The 13,356-nt window shown below is 38.2% G+C and overlaps 1 protein-coding gene across 6 annotated transcripts in view; it reads left to right on the top strand.

The window, feature by feature from the left end:
* The window catches only part of SEMA4D (semaphorin 4D), a 143,695-nt gene that overhangs the window by 70,241 nt on the left and 60,098 nt on the right, over positions 1-13,356 (top strand). The window contains exon 1 of one of the 6 annotated variants that reach the window (XM_075931882.1): positions 11,390-11,570. The exons of the other annotated variants lie outside the window; for them this stretch is intronic. The gene's annotated coding sequence lies outside the window, so the exon portion shown is untranslated. Of the gene's footprint in view, positions 1-11,389; positions 11,571-13,356 lie in introns of those variants that run through there. 6 annotated transcript variants of the gene reach the window in all.

Genomic DNA, 13,356 nt, shown 5'->3' with positions numbered 1-13,356 from the left:
GCATAATACCATGTAGCCTTTTGAAAAAATGTGGAATTTTAGCTGTCTAATGATATATAGCAGTTTTCTCTGCCCCAGTATTTGATAAAATATTGGGCCTTTGACATTACATGGAAATTCTTTGTCTCTCTTCCCCCCTCCCCCCATCATCTTAAGAAAAGAATTTTACATACTTTTCAGCTCTGCTATTACACCTGTTACTTAAATTTAAGCAACACCAAAATATTTTTGAGCCCTTCCTCTGGCTTCTGTACGGTGAGGTTTTGGTATTTCTATGTGTATTGATTGAGACATCAGTTTTAGAAATGTGTGGCTGATGATGTTGGAGCATTCATACATGTAGGTAGCTGGAGGGTGCACAGACACTCCAGTATATTTTGTTCCTAATGAAGTGCATTGCTTTGTGACCACAAAAATGCTTTTCTGACATAGTTTCTGGAAAAGCATCTGCTGCTTTAAACTGTCCGTGATCTAGTCATCACAGTTTTTTGGAAACAATTGATCTAAATCCAGAAAATTACACTTTTATTTTATAAGTGAAATCTGAAGCCAAGCTGGATTTGTTGTTTCATTTGCTCAGTGTTGGATGAGACCTCGTGCCCCCTACCATCGGTTGTAATCTTGGAATTCTTATTCTTTGCTGAACTTTGTGATATGAGACGACTTAGTGTGTTTTAACTGACATTATATTGAACTGTTGGAATTAATATTTACTATTGTATGTTAACACTTAAATTGCAGTATAATCACTCATTTAGGCAGAAAATAAGATGAAATCCCTTTTCAGAAATGTTTTTAATATATATACATCACTGAACACACCACTCTTGATATGGAATTCAGGTTGCTCAAATATATTTTCTATCAACACAGTCACTAAAAATCAAATAAATCGCTAGTTAAGCCTATATTAATATTCAGACCATCTTCAGCATTTCTGCTTTACCACTTAGTCATTCGAATTAGAACATTCATAGACTCTTTCAGTTTCAATGTATAGCCATTCTTGGTGCATGTGTCTCTTTCCTCACAAACACTAAAACCATTTGTGGGCAGATAGGAAATGGTGGGGAGTGGAAAATTGAATACATCCTTTTTGGCCATGCTAAATTTAAATTGAGAGCAATGCACCAGGAGGAAGTGTCCTACAGCCAAGTTGAGATTCAAAATTGGACAGAGAGACTAGAAAGGTACAATTGTGATTCATCTGTTTAAAGATAATCATTGAGGCCTCATGAGTAGATGCAGTGACCCAAACACAAAATGTATTTTGTTAGCTATGAGCAGGAAGTTGGTTCTGCAGCTAGTTGTGGTGGTGTGTTCTTTTGTATTCTGTATTAAACCTATGTTGGTCAACTAATAGGTCTAAAATGTAACTGTCAATGGAAAATGTTTCCAATAGGAGCTCACAGGGATGACTTCTTGACCCTGTGCTATTTAACATTGTTGTCAATGACCAGAAAAAAACATAATCATCACTGATTTGCAAATAATACAAACGGGGTGGTAGCAAATGAGGAAGAGATCAGGTCCTTGATTCATAAACTGGGTGCAAGCAAACCACATGTTTCAATAAAGTTAAAGTAAATATGTGATATTGAGCTGAAAATGAGCTCTGAAGTTGTGGCAAAAAGGGCTAATTCAGTTTTGGGGTGCATAAACTGGGGAGTCTAGAGTAAGAGTAAAGATATTTTATTTTACTTTGATATTTGACACTGCTGTGATCAGTACTGGAATAATGTGTCCAGTTCTGGTGCCCACAATTCAAAAATGATGTTGATAAATTGGAGAGCATTTGGCGAAGATGCATGAGAATGATTCAGGGATTAGAAAACCAGCCTTAGAGTGATAGACTCCAAGAGTTCAATCTATTTTTCTTAACAAAGAAAAGATTAAGGGATGACTTGATCACAGTAATATAAGTGCCTATAAGGAGAACAGATATTTAACACTAGCAGAAATACCTGGCAGCGTCCGGGGAAAATATAGTAAAAGGTGTGATGAATGAACTACATCAATGACATTAACATAGTATATTTTATTGGAAATACTTTTTTCTTATATATTACTTTAAGAAATTAACATAGCCAGTACTTTTTCTGTTATCATAGGGAAAGGATTTCGTAGTTGCAGTTTGACACGCTTAACAGAAGAGTCCAGCAAATGCCTATGATCAGGTGCTACTAAAAGCTAATTAGTGGCCCAATTGGGGCTCTGGGGGAACTGATTTCAAGCTATAAGCAATCCAGTGATTGAAGTTAGGAAATCAGGAGTATCCATTCAAAATTTGGTGTTTCTAGCACTTACCGTTTCGGAGGTCTTTTGGAATTATCAGTGGGCCCAATTGGGGCTCTGGGTGAACCAGGGGAACCGATTTTGAGATATAACCAATCCAGTTATTTAAGTTAGGAAATCAGTAGTATCCATGCAAAATTTGGTGTTTCTAGCTCTGTCCATCCTGAAAGATCTCCAAAACGGTAAAACAAACAAACTTTCGGAAATATTTATAAGATTAGGTGCTTCAGTCTGTAAGAGAAAGGTATAATATGATCTGACAGTTTAGAAGTCAAAGCTAGACAAATTCAGACTGGAAATAAGGTATAGATTTTTTTTTTTAGCTGTGATAGTACATAACCATTGCAACAATTGACCCAGAGTCATAATGTATTCTCCATATGCCCACAAAAGTTCATGATACTATATATATTATTTGTAGTTTCTAAATCAATATTGAATGTCTTCTAACAAATATGCCCTGGGAATTGCTTTGGAAAAGTTCTATGGCCTATGTTATACCTGAAATCAGACTTCAATAATTACAGTGGTTCTTTCTAGCTTTGGAATCCATGACAGTGTGGGAACAATAAAAGTGCACCCAAGTGCAGTTGATTTAAGAGGAATAATCTTAGGGCATTTGTCTGGGGAGTGCTGGGTTGTGGGTTTGAACCCTGCCCTCCCTGGGAGCAGCTGGAAAGCCAACAGAACTGTAAATAAATTACTGAATTGTAATAGACCAAGGTAGCTCTCAATACCCTTTCAAAAACAAATTATTTACTTATCTTTTCAAAAAAGAACACCTGTGAAGCACAGGATTTCTGCAAGCTGAAGACTGTCCACAGAAAGCCATAGATGTGAAAGCCATAATTGTTACTTGTAATTACGTGCAAGGGTGATGCCACTGACTTCTCCAAATTGGTCTCTTGTTTTCATAGTTCAAAGGGCTCTCTGAAGCACTACCTTTTATTTTTTTGGCTGTCCAGGATATAGTTATATGAGCTAAAATGTAACTAGCTTAGCAGATATGATACTAGATACTGCCATGAAAACAGAAGCTTCAGGAGCAGTGAATTAGCAGCAGATTATTTTTGCATGGATCTTTATTTATAGCCCTACCCCTTTTGCTACTCTATCATTCTTTCTTTTTTTCTGCCTCTTGGTCAGTCCAGATATGAACCAAATTAGGAGATGTTATAGAACTCCAGCATAAGATGGGACAGAACCACAGAAACAGATGTAGCAGCAAATATTATTTTGATATGCCAGATATCCACATTACTAATACAAAATGCTAATTATGTGTATTAAACTATTTCAGTTCAGAAGCTCTAACCTACACCTTTTTTATATACTGACTTCTTCTATTTTAGAACTCTTAAACCAGACAGGCTACATATGAGAATGCATTCTGAAAACAATGGAGACATTGTATGCAGTTTTGGTAGCTCAGTATTATTTGGTTATTTAACATTAACTTGTGGTTTGTGTCTGTGTGTTAAAATAAATTCACTGATAAGACTTAGACTATATAAAGACTGTGTGGCTGGTTTTTGTATGTGTGAAGTGTTTGTATTAACAGCAAGCATATATGTGTTTTTCAGCAGCTGACCACTGGAATGGAAACTCTGTCTTGGTAAGATAGATAAGTGGATGATTTTGTTAAGGTAATGGTAGCATCCTAAAATAATAATGCTGTAAAAGAATGTGGAGAGTTGCTTTTAAGTTTGTTTGGAGGCGTCTACATTTCCTCCCTCCTCCCCCCCTTTCTGTTAGTCCTTCAACAACTCTTTCAGTTTCAAAAGGCTGGTTACAGGAAGGGGCACACAGGAGTGAAAGACTAGGTATATAAGCCCCTCTGGTTCTATTGGTAAATGATATAAAGAGGAAATAGCATGGTTATTTTTAGTCAATTATCTCAGGTTCTCAAAGTACCTTTCAGTAGGTTAATGTTTCATACAGTTTGTTTTATAGTAGCACTTTCTCTTTTATAATACTGAAAGATTTATATTGAATTTATGTAAAAGAATTACAAGTAAAAAAGGAAGTTTCCTTTGGAGATGAATACAGTATAATGAACTTAACTTAATTAATGTTTCATTTATCTGTTATCTAGTGGATATTTTCTTTAACCTTTGATGATTGTCACAGTTGACAAAATAATTTGTTGGGGGTTTTTATTGAAAATTTACAAAAATGATTGTTCAGACTGTAACATTTTTTCGTCACCACATTAAATAACTTCTATCAAAAGAAACCATTTTCAGCATGACCTTGAAATCTTATCTGGTTATAGAAGAATATAATATTTTAACAGGTTGAAAATATAAAACAATCTCTACAGAACTCTTGTATCTTGTGGTTTTAAGGCTTTTGTGAAAGATTTAGGGCAGATGGTAGATCCTGAGGCATGCCTGGATTTATTTGAGTCTGTGGAATTGATGGGAATGTCAATTTGATATTTGAGTTCCAGTGCTCTAATGTGTGTAACTGTGTCATAGCTATTGGCAAACTATGAATAGCAATTTATTTGTATGTCTCCTTGACAGGCAGGGAGCCAATAGAAATAGGATTAAAGAAGAAAAGTCCATGCAAGTTTCTGCAGAATTAATCCTAACTACTGCTCCATTGTATGCAGAATCCTGTTCTAAATTAATAAACTTCAATTTAAGAATAATGTAAAACTATTTTAAATGGATATTTTTTTCACCACAGTAGTGTGCCGTATAATGCTGTATTATGCCGTATAATTAAACAATTATGAGAAAAACCCGTACAATTAAACAATTATGAAAAAAACCCCAAACCCTTGTTTTACTCAGTTGTCTTCAAAAGCTTACAATACAGGCAGTCCCCGGGTTACGTACAAGATAGGGACTGTAGGTTTGTTCTTAAGTTGAATTTGTATGTAAGTCGGAACTGGCGTCCAGATTCAGCCGCTGTTTCCCCCCTGCAGACCAGGGAGACGCGGAGCAGCTTTTCTCGCCGCAGCGCATCTCGGCTGTCTGCTGGAGGGGGGCACAGCTAGTGCGGGGTTCCCTCACCCCGTTCGTAAGTAGGGATCCAACATAAGTTGGATCCACATAACCCTGGGACTGCCTGTACTTACACCATTCTGGCTGCCTGGGTGATTTCCCAGCAGCTAATGTCTGGCTGGAGGAAATACTCATTTTGAAGCTCTTAACCTCTCTGACCAACAGCTATTCAGATATGCCCAGTGTGAAGGTCATTGGTGCAAACTTAGAAGATATAAAAATGTAAAGAAAAAGTAATCACTTTTCTGTGGACTAGAGTGATCCTTTAGGTTCAGCCCAGAGCATATGGGAATTGTGGCTCTTTTCTGTTTATGGTGCTGGTAGCCAGGGCAAAAGTAAATAACTGCACCCCTGAAAAAGTTACAGAGGTTGCCAACTCATTTTGCCTGTGTTAGGGAGTAGAGGTCATGGCCCTGCTGACTCTCCTCTCACCTGCTGTAGAGGAAGCTAGAGCAGCTGTCTGTCTTAAACTGTGCATGACCATTTTAGAGATAGCAACCATGTAGCTCTTAATGTTGAAGGTTAAATTTTTAACTACATCTTGGCAGGTATATGACAAGACTCTGTTTATAGTAATGGTCTTTCCATTAAGTAATTAAACAATGAACTACATCTTTGCTTGAGCAGAAAAAGGAGGAGTTGTTTCATGGTTATAAAAATAATGGAAATTGTTCATTGATTGAAGGGACTCTTGAAGTGTTTGTAACTCAAACATTTCAGTATTTTTCCAGTTTAGATGGACTTGTAAGTGAAATTGATCTGAAACAGACATGAACCTGTTTCCATCCTCCAAGGTAATTCAAGCAGGGGAAAAAACCAGTTCGGTGTAGATGGTTAAAAAATAAATGTGTGTTTTAAACAAAACAAAAAACCACTATGTTACACTCTATTGGATGTTGTGAGGGCTGATGTAATCTAATGTGGAAAGTAGGTATGTGAAAGTTAACCTGTGGAGGCTAGAGCAGCTCCTTGCCCACTACAGGCAGGGAGCTGCTCTAGCTCCACGGGGCCTGCCTTAAGAGAGGGACGCTCCAGCCCCAGGGTAGGCCTACGTTCATTCCAGCTTCATTATTACCTGAATTATCATAGCTATGGCTGGCAAACATTCCCCATAGCAGCTAAATAGAATTGAATTTGAAGCACATGTTGTTGGCCTCAAATCTTTTATAGTCAAAAATATCCGATACAGATACCCGACAAAAAGTACTCCGTAACCCTGAGGGGGACACACATAAACTCTGGCCACAGGAGATGCCAGATTATATTTTATAATAAGCAGTCGTCTAGCAGAAGTGAATGCCACTTCAAAATTACTATCAATTGATATAGTGCCACAGTTATACATGGGGTTTTACAGATGCCTACCCCAGAATGAGGCTACAGCTTAATGCTCTGTGTACTCCACTACACTGCAAAAACAAACATATTCATAGATTGTGTTGCAACATGTTTCTGACTCCTGTTTTATGGCTGAGTCTCACTTGTAAGGATGTGTGCAAGGGGGAGGGAGACATGATGAAATACTCAAAGCCATGTTAGTGAACTGGATTTTAGGCTAGCAGTCTTCCAGGATTAAAGTGCAGTTCTCTGAGATTGTGACATGGCTTTATTTTTGTGCACATAGGAAGCCCATCATTTAAAACATGGTGTAAACAGGTCCTAAATTAGCCATAACAGAGGGAACTTCAGTTGAATGTATGAGAGGTGGATTTACATAGAACAAAATTGAGATTATTTGTGGCATAGCAAATGGATCACAATAGTCCCTGTTTTTGTAATGTAGTTTACACAGATTATTAGGTTTAATTTTTATTCAAATTGATGTGAATATAGAGTCAGCATTTACTAAACATTAACCTAATCATTAGCTGTTTGTTAGGGGTTTTTTTTTTTTAAAGGAGATGTTTCATGAGATTATGGGGCAAAGAATGTCTTCACACACTAGTTGTGACCTGGCAGCGTCATCATCTGTATAATAATTTCCTTCTGAAGAACGTTATACTAACCAACAGTCCCAGTATTATGTAGAGAAGGCAGTCACTTATATGAACATTTTAAATAAGCATTCCTTTCTTTAGGCATCTCTCTTAAAAACACAAAGTTACCTAGCACTGTCAGCTGCCACCAGCTGTATGTTAGCATGGCACGTACTAATTTCTCTAGACACAAAAATTATTGGTGCTCCCCCTGAACTACAGCACAGTAATTAAGCCAAACATATTTTTAAATAAAAAGGAACAAATGTTCCTTATCCATCTGTTTTACTTCCAAATGTGTGTGTTAGGAGTTTGGAGAACTTTAAACTACTATCACAAGATTGGAGACTCTCTGAGAAGCTTTGTATAGTGTTGGGTTTTGTTATTTGTTTGCTAAACTGTATCTTTCTTGTTTCATACAAACTCTACCACGTCTGATAATGCTGATCTTTCATTATCAGCTTATTTTCCCATTTCACTGCAAAATACAGAGGTTTACAGTGTGAGCGTGTCTACCAGCCAGGCAGTACGCAACTGCGTACTGATACCCATGATGATGATAAAAGTTGTTATACTAAAAATACATTTTATATGTCCGGTATTTTCTCAATTTGTTTCCCGGACAGAAAGTTCAAATACCGGACTGTCTGGTTCAAAACCAGACACCGAGTAACCCTATAGGGGCTATTGGTGCTGGAGAGGATTCTGGCCTGGGGAAGGGTTGTACGGGGGGGTAGAAGGTCAGGTAGGGGGAGGAATTGTGACCTGGGTGGAGAGGAGGGTGCAGAGGGTTTGGTTGTGACCTGGGGAAGGCATTGGGGTGCAGGTTCCAGGGTACCATAGAAGATTCTGGCCTGTGGGAGGGGTGTAGGAGGGAGTAGCAGGGTCTGGGAAGGAGTTGGGAGATGTGAAAGGGTGGAGTGCTAGAGGCAGGCTCTGGCTGGGAGGTGCTTAGGCAGATCCCAGCGCCAGCAGCAGCAGCTGTCTGTCTGTCTCTGTCTGTATATGTGGCTCTCTGCATTGTGGGAAGGAGGAAAGAAAGGGAGAGGCTTCACATGCTGCCCCCACCCACAGCAAAATCTCTCAATACCTATTGGCCTGAAATTGGTCAGTGGGAGCTGAGAAATTGTGCTGCACTGCTTCAGCCCCCAGCATAGGAACTGAGAGATTTTGTTGAAGCCTCTCCTTCCTCCTCCCCACAGCACAGAGAGCCATAAGGAGCAGCTAGCCGCTTTGATTAACACTGCTCCCTGCTGCAGAGGTGGGGTGGGAGTGGGAAGTGGATCAAAAGGCTTGGTGGGCCAAATCCAGCCTCTGGGCGGTATCTTGCCCACCCCTGGTCTAGACAAATGTTTAAAACATTGATGGCCTGTCTGCACTAGTGTGCCCAGGGCGTGTCTAAGCTATAGGGGTTTTTTTGTTTTTTTTAAAGCGTTTTTTTGAAAAAACTTCACCTGTGTCTAGACTGCAGCCTCATTCTTTCGAAAGTAAATCAAAAGAACGCGGCATTTTTTTTATCACAGTAAACCTCATTTTACGAGGAGTAACGCCTGTTTTTGAAAGTACTCTTTCGAAAAAAGGAGCTATTGAATGCAAACTGTGCTTTTTCGAAAGAGTGTCTAGATTATCTCTCTTGAAAAATCTGCTTGTAGTCTAGACACTCTCTTTCGAAAGAGGCTTGCAATCTAGATGTAGCCCCAATATTGCTCCCACTACTAGTGAGAAATATTAAGAGAAATGCTAGATTAAATGGACTGTGGGCTAGTTTTGCAACAAGACTGCCCCTGCCAGGCTGTCATTGCCTGATGCATGACAGTACGTCATAATGTTAAATTAGCCTAGAATGTTCTGGGCTTTATAATACTGCATCTTTTAAAGTAATCCAAGAACAGTCTGTATCACACAAAAGTCTGCATGTCTTAGAATTATTGTGGGGTGTGTGTACATGTTATAGGCACTGCAAATATAATTTGAAAATTTCCCTTATAAGATCCTGTTCATAATTTTACTAATTTTCATCATTTGAAGTGAAATATCCCATGTGGCTTTCTGCATCAGGGTGAACTTTTTGGGAAAATTTCAGCTAAAATAGTTAATCAGTTTCTGATAATGAGAGTGGGGAAAAATACCGTGTTTCCTGGTACTATGCTGCCCACATGCCTCCATCAAGCCAGGAAGAGTAATAAGAAGGCAATTTGTCTTCCAGGCCCATTCCATTATTGGTCTCCCTGTTAAGTGTGCCAGCAATAGTACCAGATGTAGTGGGAGCTTTTTTGTAGGCACAAGTTTCCACTAGAAAATGGCCCGAGAGACTACTACATTCCATACAGTCCAACAAGCGTGCTAACATCACTACTAACCTATGGCAAGTTCAAGCTGGTGACATAGAGATGTATGTGTCTTTATGTGTCTACTAGAAGATTTACCTGGCGTTGCTTGGATCCTTAACTCAAATAAGGTTTTTTTTCTTCTAAATCATTGTTCTAGGTGGGGCTGATGAGAAGTGTTTGTCCCTGGCTGCCTCAGCTGCAACTGGCATGGATGGGGGAGTGGTTCATGTTCCCCAGTTGGGGGACAGACACCCAGACAGATGCAAACAGACCAGCTCTCTGAAATATAAAGCAAATAGCTGTCCCCTTCTCCACCCTGTCTCCTCCTGGCCCAGTGGGATTATAGCTGTCCCGGTCCCCATCTCTACCCCCTTGCTTTCCTATATCCCCATGCATTCTGCAGTACAACTGTCCCTTCTGCCAGACCCCTCCCTTTCATTTTATGAGAAATAATTGAATTCCAGGCACATCCCATTATCCTGGCACAAACAAACCTGTCCTGGTTTTTAAGTTACAATAAGAAGAAGCTGCATACCAAATTTGGTGGTCCTGGCTCTTACCATTCTTGAGGAATTCTTGAACAAATGGACTCACAGAGACACAGATGCACATTTCTAAAATACATAGTAAGAAGAAGAAAACAGTACTTTAAGCAATCTAGCTCCCCATATTGTAGTTTACATTTTACTATATTATTCTCTATTGTCTGTAATAACATTTTCAAGTCACTGAAGCTTTTTCTTTTATCTATATTGTAACCCCTTTTGAATAGGTCTTTTACTTCACTATTTTTCCCTTTTTTTCATCAGAAATTGACATCTCTTATTTCTCAGTCTTTGCACTAACATTATTGATGAACACTAAGAGGTTTGCAGCTCTGGAATTCCAGCTGTGCCCTGGCAAACTGCCATGTACTCTGTTAATTGTTTGTTTCTGGTAAAAAGGTAGTATTTCACTCAGCTGTTGATACAGAGCATTATGGAGAGATCATACAGGCAGTGAGCCTTTGTATTGTGATTAATTGCACCCAAATGATGACTTTGAAAAAATTCTTGGCAGCAGAGAGTATATGCTTTAACATTATGTATTGTTACTTTAAAGATGTCTGCCATTGAAAACTTATCAGCTGTGTTACAGAATGTAGAGACATTCTTTGCCCTGAAGAACATAGCTGGAATATTGGAAGTTGATAGTGTACTTAGGGTCTCTAGATTGTTTTATGTATTAGTCCTAATATTTACTTGTTTTAGGCAAACTGTGCTTCTTTTTAGGATTAAAGCTCTTCAGCTATCTAACTTTTAGAAGTATTGAACACACCTTAATTCCTATTGAAGTCAATGGGAGTTGAAGGAGCTCAGCAGTTTTGAAAATAAGGCCACTGGTTTTGTATATTCCGTGTTATTTTATTTCTCTCCCTTCAGTTACATCATACTGATTCCTTGTACTCTCAGGATAAGTTTCTAGCAAGTGTTAATAAAACCAGTCCTACAAGCAATTTTATTTTCAACATTGCAAAAATAGTAAATCCTGAGCTTTTTTTGTGTGTATATTGTATATACCATAATTTTTGTTGTGTTAGGGTTTGGTCAGGTCCTGTCTTCCTCCAGTTCCTATTGAAGCTAATGGGGGATGAGCATGCACCATTTTTCAGAAATGGGTCCCTCATTACAGCCCTCAATATCTATCTATGTATGTTTAATTGTGTTGTAAATTGGCCCTAAACAGATTGTCCTATAAATGAAATTTATTTTGTAATAAATTGGTTCATTGGCAGATCAACACAGGGAATATAAAATGTCGTCTTTGTGCTGTGCAGCCAGAAGGCTTTTCAGTGAACATTGAAAAATGAGCATTTCATGAGCCAGTGAGACAGTTTTTATTCTTCTGCAGTTGGAGAAGATAATGCAGTTTGTTTATTCCAGACTTTTCTTGTCATTTTTCATCCTCTGAGACAGGTGAGCAAGCCCAAGACAGTAACCATGGCAACTAGTAAGCATCAATATTTTTCCATCATGGGGTCATAGGATTAAAATAATTCTATTTTGGGACTCATAAGGTTACAGGACCCTAACAGTCTCACTCTGGAGATCTCTCGTTCAGAGAATAGGAGGGTTAATAGGTCATTGCATTTTCACCTACCTATTAAATAAATGGCAGAGAGAAATGATTGCCTCTGTGCTCCTGCGATTGGTACTATGTAATTACAACCAGAGAGAGCAAGAAAGGAGAAGGGAAAACTAATTAACACGTGGGGACATATTACGTCTCTTCAGCAAGTTAAGCGATGACATAGAAGAAATTAACATTTAATTGAAATGGTAACTAAAATGTTTTGCCATTTTACAAATATATTTGCTATGTTTTTTGCGTGTTTATTAAATTACATATAATAAATATACTAATATGGTTCATATTAAGTTAAGCAGTGCCATAAAACACTTCTACTGCAGCACCTAGTATCCACCTCCTGTGAGGAGATCAGTGCTTAAAAGTCATTAAGAATGGAATGGATATTACATAGGCAAGCTCTGGAAGAAGAATTGTTTACTTACCCTACTGTAACTGTAATTCTTCAAGATGTTTGGAGTGTGCATATCTGTTTGTCCATCTAGTTATCTGATCTGTCTGTGCACTTAGTTGGAGGCATAGACATTAACCTATAACAGCTATGGCTGCCCAAAAGAATCAGTCACTAGTGCATAGTACACACACCCACCAAGTGTAGAATAGGCATATGAGCAAGGCATCTTGAAATGCTGAAGTTACTGTAGGGTAAGTAATCTTTGCTTTTACTAAAAATTAAACATTTGTTGATAAGTTTCCAAAGATGGGAACCAGAAGGGAAGTATATACTTATTAAAAATGCTTTTCTTGCTGTATTTTAACAAAGTTAATTTCTCTGATATCCTGTGAAGTCTGAACTGTAGACTACTTACTGGTTTGTTTGCCATGCTGCATGACATCACAAGCACTGTACTATAAACACAGAGAATAAATATACAGGCTTAAAATGGAAAGGATTTTTTCACATCTTTGTTCTGGTTGCAATGTTATTTGCTGTGTCAGGGAAATGAGAAGGTTAATAGCTAGCTAGTATTTTCTCAGGATTTTTTTTTTTGGTGAAGGCTAACTATGCTTCCTTTTATTCCTTTATGGAATCTAATGGGTGAAGGGGGGTTTAAAACAAAATCAGATAACCTTTTCAGATCACCTTTAACATGTATGTTGTATTAAGTACTATGGTACTATATAGATGGTCTCTTAAGGGCATGCTGTCATGTTTATTATATTCCAAATATTAATGCCCCATAAAAGGTGCTTAGCTCAAAATATATCCTTAATATCAAAGGAACTAGCAGCTCTTCAAAAGGAAAACTGCAGTCTTTAAAATTCTGCTGTTTAATCTAAATGTGATTTAATCTGATTACATGGATTCAGATTCATCTGCCACTAGTGCAAAGTCAAACATGACAGTTTTTCCCTAGGGGCCTCCCTCAGTCTCACAAATGGGGTGGGAAGGGGAGAGAAACAGCAAGAAAGGAAGGGTGGAGAGAGAGGCTTGGAATCTTTGATTTTTGGTTTGGTTCAAATGCTTCCATAGCTCCCATTATATCCTTAATTATCGTAGCAAAATAGTGCTGAACTTGTCAGATATAGCTAATGTTATCTTTGTGCTATTGAATGAGTAACTTCCTAAACTAGAACTGCTTATACAGAAATGAAGTCTTTGGGCACCATAGT

This window comes from Pelodiscus sinensis, chromosome 6 (assembly GCF_049634645.1).
Source record: "Pelodiscus sinensis isolate JC-2024 chromosome 6, ASM4963464v1, whole genome shotgun sequence".
Taxonomy (NCBI): Eukaryota; Metazoa; Chordata; order Testudines; family Trionychidae; genus Pelodiscus; species Pelodiscus sinensis.
This window is presented reverse-complemented; position numbering and strand designations above follow the sequence as displayed.